At 42.3% G+C, this 19,091-nt stretch overlaps 1 protein-coding gene across 1 annotated transcript in view; it reads right to left on the reverse strand.

The window, feature by feature from the left end:
• Positions 1-2,393: 2,393 nt before the first annotated feature.
• ERC2 (ELKS/RAB6-interacting/CAST family member 2) overlaps positions 2,394-19,091 on the reverse strand; it is a 669,672-nt gene continuing 652,974 nt past the window's right edge. The window contains exon 14 of the mRNA XM_037041287.1: positions 2,394-5,321. The gene's annotated coding sequence lies outside the window, so the exon portion shown is untranslated. The remainder of the gene's footprint in view (positions 5,322-19,091) is intronic.

The following is a 19,091-nucleotide window of genomic DNA, read 5'->3' on the forward strand; positions in this document are numbered from 1 at the left end:
GTATTCGGATATATCAAAAACCAGGAAAGTAGTACTCGAATGCCTGAAGTTGAAAACCAATGGCCAACAGCATCATTATGTCCACACCACTCAACATGGCACTCCGGCCCTCTCCTACCTGGGGACACCTGTCACGTCTCTTGTCCCAGATACTCTACCCTGCAAACCCAAGGATGCCTAGGAGGACAGATAGGCTAGTGTCCAGGGCTCAGAAGAAATCAGCGAGACCCATGGATAACAAGTTTAAATCCAATTTACTAAGCTTTGTCTGGATTCTCTTTTAATATGTGGCTTGATTTTCACTGGGATTCATGGCTATTCTCTCATGATATGGGTCAACTGTAGCGTTGATGAAGCAACTGATTCCTTTTAGCCCCTGTGAGCTCTATAGGTGTTTTAGAGGCCAAACCTACAACAAGGAAGCACTGCTGGGTGGGCACCAGTAGGATCCGAGTCCCAGCCCCGAATGTCCCTTCCCATCTGACCTGGGGCCTGGTGCATGCAAGAGAGGAGCTTGCTGAGCTCTAGGTTCAAAGTTTGACTCCATCACAGAACAGACCATGTAGGAGACCTTGAGTGAGATACGTAAGCTCCCTGGATGCCCTCTTCCGTGTCTATAAAGTGAGAATAGTAATAGTATCTCTCTCATGGGATTACTGGGAGGGTAAATGAGTTCATGTAAGCACAATGCTGGTACCAAATACGTGCTCTATAAATACGCAGTTACTTGTCATCTCTGTGGGCTCCACTTCCCTCACTGTCAGATGTGGGTCATGACAGTACCCACCTCATAGGACTGTTGTCAGGAATAAATGAGTCACACATTCGTCTTTAGCCCTGTGGTGTGGCTCCCAGAAAATGCTCAATATTCAATTATTTTTATCCATCTTTACTTATTGTTAATATGATGATTATTATGGATCAGCAATTCTAAGAATTAGAGTGTCTCTCTAATTCTTTTTAGCAGTTCACAGATACTAGGAACAGTCAAGGTAGATTTGCAAGGTCAAAACCTCAAGCATACTGAAAGTAAGTGTATGGGTCTCCATGACACTAAAGGTTGACTTGTGGTAGAATCCAGCGGTGTGTGGGCTGGTGCCTTTCTCACCTGAAGGACTGGTGTGTGGATTAGGCAGCAGAAGCTCCATCTGGCCAGCTGAGTTTATATCACCAGACCTGAAACCAAGCTGGCTGCTTCAGGAAGTTCTAGGAGGTAGGAAATCCTTGTCCAACAAAACTTCTTTTTCTATAAAAGGCAACATAATGAAAGGGGCAAATGACTTTGCAGGTCACCTTAAAACTTGCCTGACTATGAGAGAATTTCATAGCTGGTGGCTTTGAGTCCATAAAGCACAGAAACCAAATGATATTTTCTCTGTGTTGTCAAAGGCCAAATGGGGGGAGATTTTGTCCCGCCCTTTCCACGGAGAGTCCCCAGGGGCACATAGTCTTGTTTCAGAAGCTCTGGGGACAATGACATCTAACATCCGTTCTAGCTGTGATAATCCATTACCCTTTGATTTCAGGGAAGGTAAGAACTGGTTACTCATTCCCTGCAACATAATTCAAACCTCTGAAGAAGCCAGCAGCTGGGTCCCCATTGTGATCCACAGGTGAGTTGTGAAGGCTGGCAAGCCCCTTTGTGGACAATTTTCTAAATTTTTCTGGATGCTTTTGTGTGTGTATCCAAGTCATGGCAGGGCTAGCTGTTACTTCTGCCTCCAGCACTCTTGCCCTCTTCTTCTAGAAGAAAGCGCATCTTTTTCCCTTTGGAAACTGCCCCTCCCACACTACGGCTATCAATCACTAGGTCTCACCCTCCCAACTCCCCTGAATAAAGTAATCAGATGCATGATCCAAAACGAACCAATGAAAGCCCCTTTACGGGGCTGACATGGATGTTGGGGAGGGAAGGACTCTCTTCTAAAAAGTTCAAGAATCCTCAAAGCCATTGGGAGTCAACTATGCCACCAAGTGAAGAGAACCTTGCAGAGGCTGACATGAATCCCATGGAAAGTGCAGGGCAACAGGGAGAAAAGGAGGAATGTAGAAAAAGAGGGAGGGGAGGAGAAAGATAAAGAGTGAAGCACTGAGAGAGAGGAAGAAAAAAAGGGAAAAGAAGGAGGGAGAGAAGGAAGATGGGAGATACATTCAATGACTCAATTTTTTAATACTAATCTCTATATCCAGCAATGCATACAGAGAAATTTAAACCTTTGGCTGTTCTGGTAAAATTAGTGCCTTTCCTTTCCCTTTTTTTTGTCTTCAAGTCCATAGGTTCTTCAAATGGAGACCCATGACCCTACCCCCACCCCCCCCACCTCCCCCCCCAAAAAACACTAGAAACCACCACAACTGGAACATTTATTAGAGACGGGATGAACTCACTTCAGAAAGAAACGAAGTTTATTTGATGAATATAAATAAGGCGATCAGCACAAAGTACTTCTCATACACATGATAACAAATTTATGAACTGTACATATCTTGCACATTGTACTTCTACTAGACAAGAGGTCACAATGACTGGCTAATACATGCCCACTGGTAGTTTCTGAGGGTTCCTTAGTTTTATTTAGTTACTTATTTCCTATCAAAGTCCGTAATCACAACGTCAATATCACAACCCACATGCCACTCACTTGAAGAAATATTACAAGAAGCACTATCAAACGAGGGTCTCTGGGAATTAGATACACTGACCCCTGGCAGCATTCAAACGCCACTCAACACAAAAACATCTCAGATAGAACTTATGTCAACACATCTGAGGTCTTGTCATAAACACTGTTTAAAAAGTAAGTTGAAACCCACTTTCAAATGAAAGTTGACACGCTGTTAACGTGCATACTGGATACACAAAAATCATTAAATACAAAATCGAGACTGTACAAGGAAATCAAATCGGGTATAAAGGACAAGCCTGCTTTTGCACAAGGCGAGAAGACCACCTTCTCCCAAATGTTAGCCTCAACGTCTTTTATTTCCAACTTCATTATGATTAGAGGGTGACCTACTAAAGTTTGCACAAAGGAAATATCTTCCCAACATCACAGTGTTTGTCGTAAACCCAGAGACTATTTTTAATATATTAAAAGAGAATTTTTGTGACCTCCAAACATCAGGAATGTTACATGAAATGGGAAGAGATGCTATGTCAGACAGAATTTAATTTTTCAGGGACTAAATAATATGCCCCCATAAAGGTAAGATCAGTATTATTTTTAATAAACACAAGTGGGGCAAAAATGATTCCCCAAACAATAGCTGTAATGAAATTGGCACATACTTAGAAATAGCTAACAGTATGCTTTTGTCTGTTTCAAGGATCCTATTCTCCCTAGTGGATCTTCCACTTCCTACTTCAAGTCTTCAGTTGCAGAGATCAGGTCAGGACTTGGCTGTAAGAGGCAGTGAGGACCTTCTATGCGAGGACTTCCAAACTGTTCATAGGGCCACATTTGTGACCTGGGTTTTCAGTGCAACATTGTGTCAAAATGTGCTAGATACATGTGCAAAGAGTTCTGCTCATTTTTCCAATCAAGACCTATATCCCGTTGATAGTTAAAGGACAACTTTTAAAACATGAATGCATTTGGATGGTTTATGCAACACATAAGTTTTACAGAGCTTGCTATACTCAGAACAAGAACAAAGCCAGAAGCAAGAAGCCTGCTTGAATAGATTACTCCTAATGCACCAAGGATGAACAGTGCAACTCAGACACAGTTTCGTTTTTCCCGACAAATAAGGTGTCTTCAAATATCTCTATGGCTCACGGGAGAGGTCCAGTTAATTGCACCAACATTTGAAAAAGTAATAATAACAACTAAATTCAATGCAAGACTTCAGAAACATCTGTTTAGAATCCTTTCCACAGCAGCAAAGAAAGACAACTATATTTATTAAGGCCACTCATGCTTAAATTCACTGTTTGTCCTTTAAAAATGCAGATTTTCATCTCCCACTTGCATACACGTGGAAGGGTTTCTTCCATTGACAAAAAAAAAAATGGATCAATACAAGAGTTGCACATGTTTGCCAGACTTGGTCATGAGTTTTATGAAGTTATAACACTTTAATTTTTTTAATCTTCAGAGGAAGCAGTAGGAGTTTAATTCTCCTTAGTACCATGTCACTGTATGTAAAAGACCTCAAAATTTGGTCTCTGTTCCTGGCATGTGCTTTAAATAATGACTCTGTGCCCACAAACATGTTGTAGAGCTATATACAGATACACAGCTTTTGTGATTATTTCTCATTCATCAATGTTTTCATGTTTGATGCTGAAAATGCTTTGGAATCCATGTTGGAGACATTTTTGAAAAATTGAGAAATGACCTTTCATTTACAGAAGATCTACTAAGCTCACACTGTTTGCACAGCATTTGGATCTGGAAATGAGAATGAGTCCCAGCTTCTTCATGGAGACCTGAATGTACGAGAATAGTAAGAGTCTGAGGCTTGGCCATTCCCGAGCCACGGGGGTGCGTGGAGCACACAGAACAGAAACACGCAGGTGCCTCAGGCTTTTGCCACTCTCCAGTACAGAAACAGGGTCGATAAAATTATGAATGATCAATTTAGATGTGCCACACATCGTCAGAGACACACACCACGTTCTCATAAGGCGATTTCTTGGCAAGTATTAGTGGTTTAAAAAATTGATTTCATTTCCAACCTGGCCCAGAGGTAACTACTGGTCACACCATCAAAATGTGGTTCTTTGAACAGCAGATTAAAGAAATAGAGGAGGGTAAAGGCTCGCCATTTTTGGTGTTTTGGTTTCTTTGTCAAACACTCCATGCATCTTGATACACAAACACTGCCAACATCACTCACTCCCAGAATTCATACCTTTTGATAATCTAGTGCATTAGGAATGACCACTTAGACCGAACCAGCAGAAAAACTGGAGATGAAGCTAGTTTTCCAATAGAAGCTGAATTCACAGTTGAAATCCCATGGAATTCAAAATTTAGTCAATGATGTTGAAGTAACATAAATAAAATGTTATCAAATAATGACATTCAGAAGAGATGATCCAATTTTAAATGCCCAAATCCTGGCCAAAAAAAAAAAAGGAAGATCTAACACTTTTCTCCTCTACCACATTCTTCCCTCCAACCAATGGAACGACATGAGATGATGAAGGAAATATCAAGTAGAACAGAATCGTGCTCAACAATGGAAGTGAGACTCCTCTTCAGTCCTGATGAGCATTCCAGGTGGGGATGGACGGTGATGTGAGCCACGCTGCAATAGATTATCAGAATATTGCTGCAGAGGTGCGTTTTTCCTTTAGTCAGCCCTTCTGATAGCTGCAACAAGAAAGCACATCATTTAGTATCCTAGTCCTTGGCAGTGACACTGAAGATAATCCTCCCAGAGGCTCCTCACCTCCCTGCCCTGCACTGACCCCCCACCACTCTCCTGGTTAGGGTTGGTTGGGATTGGCGAAGGGAGATGGTAGCAATGAGGAGAAAGCATATAGGAAGGATAAAGGGAACAGAAAATTAAATTGTGTCCTGCAAACACATTTGAAAAGGAGTCTTTTTCAAAAGATGTAAATATAGGATTCAGTTGTCTCCTGATATGCAAAAAGCAATGGAAAGGAAATATGCCAAAATGTTCCAGTGATTATTCATATGTGATCAAATTACATGTCACTTTTTTTTCTCCACATTTTTACAATGAGTATGGTTTATAAATTGTTTTTAACTTGACTTTATAGAAATTAGAGAATTAAAGACAGTCAAGACTTTAAGTTTTCTGGTGAGAAGACTTAACATTCACTTACGAACCATGTGCAACAATTTAAAGAACACTGGACCCAGCAATTTCACATCTAGGCATATGCCCAGAAAAGGGAAGGCAGGGACACCAACAGATACACCAGTGTCCATAGCAGCATTATCCACCATAATCCAAAGCCAGAAACAACTTCCGAGTGTCCATCAACACATGGATGAAGAAACGAAAAGGCGTATATACACACCATGGAATATTGTTCAGGCCCAGGAAGGAAGGAATTTCTGACCCATGCTACAACATGCACGAAACTTGATGACACGTTAAGTGAAATAAACTGGACACCAAAGGACAAATACAGTATGATTCCACTTACATGAAATATCTGGAACAGACAAAGTCATAGATGCAGAAAATAGATTAGAGAATACCAGGGGCTCCAGGGGAGGGAGAAGGAGGAGGTATTGCTGAGTGGGCATAGATTTTCTGTTTGCAGTTTTAAAAATGTTCTGGAAGTGGATAGTAGCATTGGTTGTACAATTCTGCATATGTGCTTCATGCTACTAAATTGTATACTTTAAGTTGGTTAAAATGGTAAATTTTATGTATATTTTACCATAATTTAATTTAATTTATTTTTTAATTTAATTTAATTTAATTTTTATGTAAATAAAAATACATTTAAAAAAGAATATTGACATCTCTTTAATAGAGCAAACTTAAACAAAGTTGGCTTTCATCTCCACACCCAAAGGCCTGTGTGTAAGCTTAAACTGAACCCTCGATGCAGCAGTATGCATTTGCATGTTTCCTGCTCTGGGGAACAGGTATCCAGAGCACCTCAGGTTTTCTCACTGTCCTGGCAAGAGGCCCCGAGTGTGGAATACAACCACAGGCTGGAAGGAAAGAGTACAATGGGTAAGAAGAGAGCACCATCCCACACTGACCTTTCAAAGGATGACTCTCTTCCCTGCTGATGCTCAGCTTTGTGCGCCTGCATCATTATCATTCACATATGGCCTTTGAATACTTTGGGAGTTTCCGGGCATATGGCAATAGTGCAGCTATCTGGGGAATATGGCAGGGAGGGGAAAGATCAAACACGCGCACACACTCACACACGTGCGAGCCATTTTTTATATACAGCCTGAGCTGTCTGATTTGGTGGTTGATACACAGCACTTCTCAAGTCACACTGACTAATGAGTGTGCCAAAGATCCCGGTGTCTGCCCAGGTAGGCCGTTATTTCAAGCCATCATTAAACAGTGTTAATGCAATATGTGGCTTGGGTGAACTCTGCTAATTCATACTCTGAGGAGTTTGGTGTAACTCTTCTGGTTAAGAAACTTGAATTGGGGCAAAAAAATGACTTTTGCAGAGCCAGAAAGCTAGGGAGTTCCTAGAGCAGATCGTATTACTCATTCCAGCACATAAAATCTCTGCAAACTTTGTGTGAAAATTGTAAGTCAGAGCACGCTTTCTGCTTCGTGAGCTGTGCATAGCTCTAATTCTTTTGTGCATTAAGCATTTCTTAATCATCCTTTTAAAAGGCTGACCAATATATTAAAAGGGCACCTGATTAAAAGATAAAGAGAAACCCAAAGTAGTACTAAAATGCACCAGTTGTGTTTAACTGATGGGGAAACGAATGAAAAATAATCACAGTGAATGTCCGATGGCCTTGATGTTTTTTCCAAGATAAAGTAGCAAAGAACAATCATTTATTCAGTTGAGAGAAAGACTTGGCAGCTAGGCCACAGGCCACGAGGCAGTGCACTGTCTGGGGTTAAGGTTTATGCTGTGGCAAAGAGAAGTCTCAAACAGTGTCCTTCAATCAGACAATCTGTTAGCCAGAAGCCCTAAATGGATTCAAGAGAAAGAAGCTCCAGGGACATGGTCAGCTCTTGGAAATGCAGATGACCCCTTGTTGAGGGGCAAATATGCACACAGCCAAAAAAATTAAAAAAGGAATCCTGGTTTTCAGCAAAGAGCTCCCCACTGTGAGAAAATCTCTGGCCAGTCCTCCCTCACCTGGATAGTCGCAGCTGGCCCAACCATCCTGTCTTACAGAACTGGACTCAGTATCCTCATCCAGTGCAGACACCAGTGCTACTTCAATGATGACAGTAACTTCATCTTGCATCCTACGTTTACAACCCTCACATACAATCCCACTGTCCTCAGGTGAAAGATGGACTCCTGAGAACCCAGGCCAGGCCCATCTGGCCCCTCTCCAGCAGCGTGCTCCGTATTCCACCTCTGCTGAACTTGCTTCTGCTGTCTTAATGCTTTCTTTCTCTCTCCACCTCACCATCTTTTCTGTGTGATGTGCATTATCCCAACCCTTGACCTGATTGATTCCTACTTACTTATCAGTCTCAGTTTAGATATCATGTCTTCTCTAGAAACCTTTCCTGACCCCCCAAGTGTAGAAAGTAGCACAGGATGTCTCCCACATACTGCAATATCCCCTTCTAGTGACTTGTCTAGATTTTTACTGTCTAATAGTGAGAGCCACTGGCCACATGTACCTACTCAGCACTTGAGATGTGGCTAGCACAAAGTGAGGTGTGCTGTAAGTATAAAATATACATTGGATTTTGAAGATGTAGTATGAAATTAGTTTTTTAAAATACTGAAGTTGAATGAGTATACATCAATATATTAAATTTTAGATTTAGTAGGAATATTATTTTATATCCATTTCATGTTAAAATGATATTTTGGATGTACTAGAGCAAATTAAACATATTATGGTAATTAATTTCACCTATTTCTTATTACTCTTTTTAATACGGCTGTAGTTTTGGGGCTCCAAGTTACGGACATGGCTTGCATTGTATTTCTATTGAACAGCACTGGTCTGGGCTCTAGAACGGCGGAGCAAGCTAGTCCTGCTCAGTTAGCCTCCCTGTATCTAGCACAGTTGGTGGAACAGAACATGTTGATTTCCTCATTCATTCCCCAGGTATGAGAGCACCTAGAGTAGGCAGGGTCCTAAAGGCACACCCCCACCGCCTCCCCCTCCTCAAAGACTTCCTGCTCTTATCTTTGGCATCTGGACTGTGAACGTCTCATAGCATGATCACGTCACCTCATGAATGGAATTAAGGTTAATAATCCCTTGACTCCAAGTCAACAAAAGAGAGATGAGTGGACCTAATTTAATCATAGGAGTCTTTCGACAGCAGAGACTTCCCTCTTTCTGCTAGCCAAAGGGAAAGTGGGAGAATTTGACACACTAGCAGGGTATGCTATGCTGAGATGGAGGGAGCCCTGGGGCAGGGACCTGAGAGTGCCCTGCAGGATCCGAGGGTCCCGCCGGACAGCCAACAAAGAAACAGGACCTCAGTTCTACCACCTTCAGTTCACAAGAAACTGCTAACAACCTGAATGAGCTTGGAGCTAGGAGCTCCCCCGAGCCTCCAGGCTGAAGTCCAGCCTGGCTAATACCCTGACTTTTGCCTTTTGAGACCACAGAGACAACCCAGTGGAGCCTGACTAGTCTTCTGACCTACAAAACTACGAGAAAAGCAATGGGTGTGGTTTTAAGCCACTAGGTTTGCGATTTGTTATGCAGCAGTCAAAACCTAACATAGCTCTTCTCTGTGCTGGGAAAAATGTTTGGTGCCAAGGATATAATGGTAAAAAATAAAAATAAAAAAAAATCAGACATAATCCATGTCTTCATGGAGCCTGTATTTTCAGAAGAAAGACAGACAACAAATAGACTTACAAATAAATAAAAGAATGAGGATTTTAAAAATTTGTGATTTGAAGGAAAAATGAATACATAGTTGTGATGGGGGTGCTTAAGATTTATTCAATGTCTATGTGAAAATTATGAGGTAGATTATCTATTTTATTATAGGGAAAGATATTCACAATTTTTTCAGTGAATAGAGCAGATTACAATTTTATGTGTGTAATTCAATCTCATTTTTGTCTCAACACACACATAAACCTAAGCATTGCATATATATATACTAGAATATCATTAATTACTTCTAGATGATGGTTTTACATTTTCTTCTTTAGAATTTTGTTGTACTTTTTGGATATTTTAAATCAAAGAATGTGTGACTGGCGTCATAGTAAAATAGAAAGCTATTTCCATTGTGAAAAATCTTGAGTTGATTCTTCCAAAGGGAACCCCAAAGTGTGTGTCAGGGGTGGGGTGCATTTTGGGGTGAGGCAGGGGGGTTGGGGGGCAAGCTGAGTACAACAGAGAGATTCCACCCCAGAACCAGTGCCCCCAGGAGGGCAGGCTATAAATGTGTGGTATCTCACAAATATGCCTTCAGACTGTTTTTCTTTGGAATAAAGACACCTGCCCGATTATGGCTTTCTTCTCCTGGCCTTTCAGTAGTGATTTGCAGAAACAGGCTGGGAGAAAGGGGTCTTTGGTAAACACGGAGGGGTTAAAGGGGAAACTGTTTAATAACAGTAGTAAAACGCAGGCTATTTTTGACATCTGGGTTAATGTCCATTACACTCCATGTGCTTTCCAAATGTGAGCCATGTGCCCCCAGGTACAAAAACAGACACCCATTCACATGGCTTTGGATGCCCCCAAATTGCACAGGGTGCTCACATAAAAGAACACCCCTGATAGGCTAATTAACAAGGGTTTGAAGAGACGAGCTCCTTTTGTGGGGCGGCGGGCATTGTACAGAGCAACTCCACTCAGGGACTCCGCTCACAGGAAAGCCCAATAGAGTTGTTTCTGCTACAAAAAAAAAAAATCTATAACTACATCTGTGTTATTACTTAACATCTTTTAAAATGGGCCAGAATGGGTTTCCCATTTTCCTCATGAAGATTTATTTATTATTGTTGTGATCAAAGTGGCAACAAATTATGTTAAATCATTTAATTTTCTTGATAGGAGCAACCACCTTGAAGCCATAATTCAAAAATATGAGTGGAGAGCAGCATTTTACCTTGCGAGTGGCCTCCTACAGCTCCACAGGGCAATAAAATGTAACACTTCAGAGCCCAGAGGTTTGGCGGCAGGGAGGGTGGGGGCAGCCCAGTAAGCCCTGGCTCAGAATTGCAAACTGCTGTTCGGGATGAGAGCTCGCTGCTGGGCAACTCAGAGACTCCAGACTTCATCTTTGGTAGTGCGACCATTAAATATTTTATTTATTTATTTTTAATTATATCTACTGATTTGAGAGAGAGAGAGAGAGAAACATGGATTTGTTGTTCTGCTTCTTTGTGTATTCATTGGTCGATGTGCCCTGACCAGTGATTGAACCAGCAGCTTTGGTGTATGGGGACAATGCTCTAACCAACTGAGCTACCTAGACAGGGCCACCATAGTAGTTTAAATGAAGGAAATCAGACTGATTCAGATGCGTACATAAAAATGGCAACATACTAGTACACTGCTATGTGTCTTTAGGATTTATTTTTGCCATTATTATTGGGGTCAGAATTATTCATAGCTAGTGTTTGGTACATGCTACCTGTCACAACTACAACATCCTGTGCTTTTGCATGAATTACCTCAAGTGAGCTGGACAACGCCACAACACTGACCTGGTTGCTAGTCCTGAGCAGGTAAGGAAACTGAAGCTTATGGGAACTGAATGTTTTGGGTCAAATTACCACCAACCTGGGTCTGACTTGTACCTCAGATCCCATTCTCCACCCCAGAGCCCATTCTCTTTGCAATGAGTCCAGGACTCTCTAAGCTTTGGTCTTTTGTGTTCTATCATCCCAATTTTGTGATCTCTCCATTACACCTGCCACATTTTTTTTCTTTAAAAATTCTTTTCTAAAAATCGAAATTTCCTTTTTAAGAGGAATTTTCTTAATACCGTAATGGTGCCAGTATTTGTCCTATACACATTCCAATATGTGTATAGCTATTGAAGTGAAAGTGCCCGCCCACCTAACACCTAAAACTCTCCCCTGTAGAGGTGCAATGCCCTGTCTGCCCTGGCCTTGCCTTGAAGACCATCTTCTTTGCCCAGTGGTGACCAGGTGCTCCAGTGGGCAGGAGCCCTGCCACGTATCAGCTGGGCTTGCACATGACCCATACTCAGGCCACCAGACATTTTAGGCTCAGTGGCTATGGGCCAGGCTTCAATCTTCTCGAGGGCAAACAGCGGGCAGCAAAAGTAAAAATCAAAAATCTGCCACTCAACATCAGCATTAGGTACTCTATGCAACTTTTAAAATATTTGTTGAGACGCAACGTACTTTTAGTTGTAATTTTATTTCTTAAAATAATAACTTCGTTAGCGTAAGAGACTGCCCGTAAGCCAAGAGCTTTGTCACTCTACTTCTGGATTTCTCAGTCTTGGTCTTGCTGGCATTTGGGGCCGGACAACTCCTTGTTGTGAGGCCTGTTCTGGGCATCACAGGGTGTTTGGCAGCATCCCAGGCCTCCACCCGCCAGCTGCCTGTAGTGTCGCCCCCTCACCCAATCACGACAATAAAAAGTGTGTCTGAATATTGCCAAATATCCCCCGAGGGGAAACATCACGCCCAGATGAGATCCACTGATCTAATCTATTTTTTAAATTTAACTGGTTGGCTGTGCTGTTTTAAATACAATTATATTTTAATAAGATGTACTTGCATACATGTATCTACCAACCTATACAAGATATAAACAATTTGTGGAAAATTAAAAATGAATTTCTAAGCTGCTATCATATTATTTCTGACACAGCTTCAGAGATTTAAGTGTCCCATGAACATAGGTACAACCTAAGTAATAAAAATAATAAAAATGTACAGCTTATCTGACATAAAATAGAAATGCCACAGTCCTGAGATAGCAAGACACCTAAGACACTTGCTGAGCTAAGTGAAAAGGTAAAATCTAGTTTAAATTTATAGCATTCCTTCAGTGTCCCTCCAGGAGTTTGGCATTTTGCCAGGGTTCCTTGTTAAAAATTTGTTAAACGTGTTTGGCATTAATGCAAACACAAAGTGGTCATTTGTTACAAATTCTATTGGAATGCATTCATTTAAGGCAATGAAGTAGTTACTAGAAAAGAAAAAAATGTTCATTAAGTACATTTTAAAAATACAATGATGTATGCAGTGTGTAACTGTGGCGCCCTAGTGGCTATATAAATCGCTGACAGAATAACCACACATTGTGTTTAGTTTGAAATTGGAATCTTTTAAACATAACTGATAGAACAAAAACTGGTTTTGTTTGTTGTCAAAACCGATGTTAGTCTTTCTTTTCTGAACTAGTTAAAATAACCAAAATTTTGGCATACAATTTCTAACATCTCAAATCAGTGAAACGTACAGGTTAAACCAGTGCTTTGGGGGTCTTCGGGGGTGCTGCAAATGACATCGGAGACAGGGCCGATTCCATAGGCAGAACACCCGCACTTCAGAGACCCAGGCGAGCCCCCCGGAGAACCCCACTCAGGGAGGGCCTGTGCCTCCGTGCCCTCACCTGGTATGTCATGTTGTTAGAGCACCTGCAGAGGAAAACCCCATCCACTTTCATCACGGAGACACTGGGATCCTATGAGCACATACCCTAACCTGGCTCACAGAACTTCCACCTCCCTGGCCCACCTTCAACCGTTCGTATATAGGAATTATTGCTGAGTAATGGTGATTCCTTAGTTCCCCGACCAAATGGTTCTGACACTCAGCTTCTAGAGAAAGAGGCTATTTGGCATTCTGTGGCATTTGGCCCTGCATCATAGCTTCCTATGGATGTTTCATTTAGCACGGACTGTACCATTTCAGGGCCCCTGAATGCTTGCTAAGAGCTCATCCTAAGGTGAATAGAAAATGCAGACTTCACAAGAACATTCAGGAATTATTCATAGCTTTCTCCCTACCCCTCCTGCCCCACTCAGACATACTTATTGTCCTGAAGATGTCCAAATAATAGAATCTCAATGGCCCCTGGACCTCTCTTTAGGTTGGCCTCTTTTACCATCTGAGGTAGGTATTATCCAGGCTGCCCTTGACAGGGATGGATCCAGGATCTCTAAGCCCCAAGCTCTTAAAACAGTCTCTAGTTCAAGGGTAGAAACATTCTCTACTCAGACTTAGACAAAACCTAGCATCCTGCACATGGCCTGAAGAAGTTTGCCTTCCCCCTCACAAATGCCAAACAGAACTAGAAAGCAAGAAGTCAGAGAACATCAAAGGGAGAAAATACTTACTCTGTAGGAGCGACATGATACAAAAGGTAAGAGACACACCTGAGTGTTAAAGAGCACATCTTGGTTTTATATTATTTAGTGGGCCCTCTTTTAAAAAAGAATACACAGATAGCTGACTGTTTCAAACTCAACAAAAGTAAGTACGTGGCCCCGTGAACACATCAATAGGGGCCCCTCCGGGGTCTTGGAAGGGTCTGTGGACTTGAGAAGCCTCACATTTAAGCCCCATCAGCTCCTTGACAAATCCTGTCTGCCTAAATTTAAAGTTGATTTTTGAGATAGCATTTTCAAATTCAAACGAGAATAAAATAAAACATTTTTAATTCTTTTACTGAGAAGAATTCAATATTCGGACGAGCTTTCCATAGAAACAGAGGTGTTTCTGCAGCCAGGGCTAAGAAAGCTGAGAGGCGCCTCCGAGGAAAGAGTCAGTAAGGCACTCTGGAGAATCTGAAACCTTAAGGAACAATTCGATATCTCAAGTTTGCAGACCAGAAGTGACTCAGATGACAAGTGTTTACAACAGAATCTTCATAGAGCCAATAATGGCAATTAGTCCCCAGGATTTGAAGGCGCCCTTCCCACCTTGCTGAGGTGGAATGCCATTTACTCTTGGGCCAGGGACTAATTAGGGGTCTCTTTTGAAGATCAAGGTTTTGCGATTCCTGCTTCTTAATAACATGGTTTGCCTGTCGGCCACCTGGGTCCAGGCGAGACCTCCCTTTCCCCCACCCCAAACAACAGGCACTGCCTTAGGCCAGGAGCAAGTGTGGGCAGGAAAGCACACATCCAGGCAGGCGAGCAATTTAACCTCTTCACCGCCAAGGCCCTGCAACCCAGTGCTTAACTGGGCTGCCTAGAAATGGAGATAGTGACCTCGTTTCTCAGGCAGGACTGAAGGCCTGGGTATAGTGCCGAGAAATCACCTTCAAGATGCAAATGATGTGCAGCTACTTTCTTGTATGGGAAGAGAGAGGCAGGAAGACTCCCCTTTTCCAGATGAGTGGTGAGTCAAGGGGTTCTTTGCATTTGCTTCACCTTGGGCCATTCCCAGAACTAGTTTTAAAAGTGACTAACTAAAGAAGGCTGGAGGCCGAGGAGGAGGACAGTCAGGTACACCTTCTGGAACCCTTATCTACCTGTCATTAGACCCAGAGGCCGAGGTGCTGGCCTCTGTGGACCTCTTGTCAGGGACCCCACAGCCTTGCTCTAGGAGACTGACTAGCTTCTATGCTCTTTAAGACATGGTGGGGGAGAGGCCAAAACAGCAGGAAAAGTAAGCTGCAAAGAATTAAAGTTGTAACAACTTGGGCAAAGTACAAACAGCCATCGAGGTTGGTCCTTTGGCTGTTGACACACTCTGGCCTGGGTCCGTTGTGGTCACTAAACCCATTAGCGTTCCAATGTGGCAACAGCTAATGTAGCAAGTTCAATGTGTTTTTGTTTAATTTCTAAATGCTGGGTGCGCGCCGGCAATGGTGGCAGTGGGAGGCAGGCAACCTCACTGCCATAAACACAGTCATCATTGTCAGCAATCTGAAAATCATTTCTTAAACTATTTATTTTTGGCAGATAGGGGCTGAATGGAGTTTTGCATTTGATTAACTGTACTTTAATTTCAACATGCTTCAAACTTTTTTGTGTTTTTTTCTGTCTTAACACAATGCAAGAATTTATTGAAACTGACTACACCCGTCTCCCACAAGAAGAAGTAGAAGCCATTTCTATATCTACCTATGTACAATGATGAACAAAGGCTACACAGTACATTCACATATTCATCTTTGACTCTTTCTCACTGAGAGGCTGTTGATGGCAGAGAGAATAATTTCGTATCCATCTTTTTCTTCCAGGTCCAGAGAATTTTTTTATGTGTTTGTACCTCATCATTCAATTCTTTCTTTAAAGTGAACTTACTGGGGTGACATTGGTTAATAAAACTATATAGGTTTCAGGTGTACAATTCTATAATACATCATCTGCGTGTTCTATTGTGTGCTCACCACCCAAACTTTTTGTGTTTTCTAATCGACCACCAAATCAGGGTTTCTTGCACCAAAAGAAACTAGCCCTCTTAGGGGAAAAGACTCCTCTGGTAGGTGAAAAGGGAAAAGGAAAATGTATAAACACAAGCTGTCAAACAGCTGAGTGAAGGTTTTTTAGAGGTATTTAGGGTCTCTGAGCCCTAGGAGCCCTAACCCGCACTCACATGAAAAGAAAGGAATATGGAAAAAGCTACCTTATTTTAGTCTGTATAGTTGGACATGAAATGAGTTCTTAAATGGACACAAAGGCAAATTCAGTTTGGGTTTTATATAGTCTTCAAGCTATGTTTTTGACAAGTACAAGGATCAATTCTTTCCTCCCTCCTTCCCTTCCTCTCTCCCTCCCACAATTTTTAAAGCATCCACCAGGAACCATGCTAAGTCCCGGGGACGTGTGGTTGAACGAGCAAGATGCTACCTCTGATTTCGTGGAGCACACATCTAGTGACACGCAGGACATTATATTCAACAAATAAATGAAACTGCACATGTGATTCCTTAATTAAAATAATGGCAAGTACCAAGAAGAATGACCCACGAACATTCACTGGGCACAGACTCTTTTGTTTTATGGCACCCAGTCTTCACACTCTGAAGAGGTTGCTCTAACGAATGCATTACACTGTTCCAGAAATAGGCACAGAGAAGTAAAGTTACTCAAAGTCTCACAGCTAGTATGTGGTGGGGCCATGGTGTGATTCTCCCACACTGAGGTATCAGATTTCCAGCCTACAGGAACACGTTAGAGCCCTGACCTAGTCTGACAGCAGGGTCGGAAAAGATTTCCGAGGAAGTAACATCCCTGATGGTGTGCACATGCCTATTGAAAGAGAATCTCCCCTCCTCCTTCTCCTCCCCCTCTTCCTCCTGTTTTGCGCAGGGCTAATTGAAGAAGTAAGTCTGTGGATTTCTATGCATTCCTAGAGTTTTGTTCAGACTCCATTCAAATAGACTTTTAGTCTGTGCTTTTTATCTTTCATCATGAGCTCACCTACAGCCTCCTTCAAAAACCTGCACTTCAGAGTATCAAGACATATGCATCCTCCTTCCCCTCCAAGAGTTTGCATCGTAGACTTCCAGGTTCACGGTATTTTGGATGATTAATCACTTTTAAATATGAAAAAAATTAACATGTCTGAAGCATTCTTTCCCACTGTCAAATGATTCGCTTTAACATAGATCCAGAATGTCTCCTTTTCCCAGTGATTCCAAAGCAATACATTTTCTGTTGAAAATTCAACTGCAAAAATCCCATCCAGAAGCCCCGAGCAATATATCTTAACATCTTAATTTCATTTAGGAGGAATGCAGTGATTGATCATTTATCATTCTGAGATTGAGTGAACTATCTGGAGGATTCCAATCTATTGCTTCTATCCAACTGATGGGATATTCACATGTCTTCTGGCTGCATGAAGGCTTTGGAGTCTAAGTTGCCTTTGAAGGAGTGGGATGCTAAAAATATTATTGAGGGAGGGTCTGCTTTTATTATTGAGGGAGGGTCAGCAAAGTGTAACTCCAAGGCTTGACTTGCTCAAAATCAGAGCCTCCCCCAGTGATGACCAGAATGTCTGCTGCTGAGTTACCTCTACTCCTCCATCCCTGCATATGGAATCTTGCTTTCCTGCTCTTATCTTTTCATAGGTAACTGGAAAGGCCTGGGGAAACCTTGACATGAAAGTTACTTGTCTTCTCATCCAGGAGATTTCTAGTTAACCAAAAGCTATTTTGTCAAAAAGGAATTTTTACTGCACTATAAATAAAGTGGCACCTTCCTGGGATATCTGGGCCCGGCCATTGGTATATCAACTGCCATTTTGGTTTCCATTTGGACATCTTTATCACCTCTTCTTGTTGGGTAGGGTTGCTGGTCAGCAGCAAAACTGGCCAGAATGCTACAGAACAAGATTATCGGAGTGCCTACAGATCTACTAATCTTGTGATAGATTAGCAGGGGTGGGTGCAGGCAACAAACACATGGTCCTCCAGTCCAAGTATGTGTTTCATAAGGGTAGATCCCAATTAACTACTTAGTTTTTGTTTTACATGGTTAGGTTTTCAGAAACACATATAGAACACTATGCCTCCAAAATCACAATCCATCTGCAAATATGCATACAGTTTTCTCAGGAAGTCCATCAACCGATGGGCCACTTAAAGGGATACATGACATGCCCTCAAAAAATGAGGAGTCTGAGAAAAGCAGAGGTTATTTCTGAGGGAATCTAAGGTCAGGTACATTTGCACAGTGCTAAAAAACAGACATGGTCTCTGGTTTGGGTCTGCATGTAATTCCACACTGAAGTCTGTACCTATAGTTCTGCATGAAGCACATGGCCCTCCATTTGCCATCTCTTGCTTCTGTTAGGAATATACGTGAACTAGGTAATCTTCACTGGGATTGCTGGGCTCCACGTATAACTAAGAGAGTAACACTGGGCCACTCAGGTGGACCCATTCTCCGAGATGGTATGAGGCTTGTGGCTCTCACAAATGCTTCCAGCTTAGACGTGGGGGTGCCCTGAGAGGGAATTCCTGCACTTCTCTTGCCACTGGTCACTGTGAACATTAAAGAGGGGAAAACACATCTTCATAATATATGAACTGACTGGAAGTTTCCCTGTTAAATCCCAAGGTCCTGGCAGGTGGAGACTTGTTTAACTCTTCTAAGATAGGCCTGGCATCCAGGATTGAGGACTAGGAAATGCCTTAGTGAAAACCTGGGCCAGAGCTCGAGGAGCCAGAGCATGACAAAGTGGACCCCCGAGGCATAACATGAGTAGGTCTGAGGTGCCCTTGGAGCCACGTCCAAAGCCCAGTTCAGCAGGACTCCCTGTTTCTCTAGCAGTCCACATGTGACCCAGGCAGGGTGTACCAGTGGTCTCAGCACTGCTGCAGAGGAGTTCCTTAGGATCCAGCCCCATTTGATATTGCAACCCCTTAATGCTTCCAACCTATGAATGCAGATTCCTCCTGCAGGAGGAGGCACATAACTGGGTCCACCTTTGGGGTTTCCAAAACATGCAGTTCCCTCTGCCTAGAGCACCTTCCCCAATGCCCTTTACCTGGTTGCCTTCTGAGGTCAGCTTATGAGCCGCTTCTTCAAAGGGGCTTCATTTGACCGTGTTTCTGATC

The sequence above is a fragment of the Sturnira hondurensis genome, unplaced genomic scaffold (genome assembly GCF_014824575.4).
Source record: "Sturnira hondurensis isolate 20B ecotype Veracruz unplaced genomic scaffold, ASM1482457v3 Scaffold0002840, whole genome shotgun sequence".
Taxonomy (NCBI): domain Eukaryota; kingdom Metazoa; phylum Chordata; class Mammalia; order Chiroptera; family Phyllostomidae; genus Sturnira; species Sturnira hondurensis.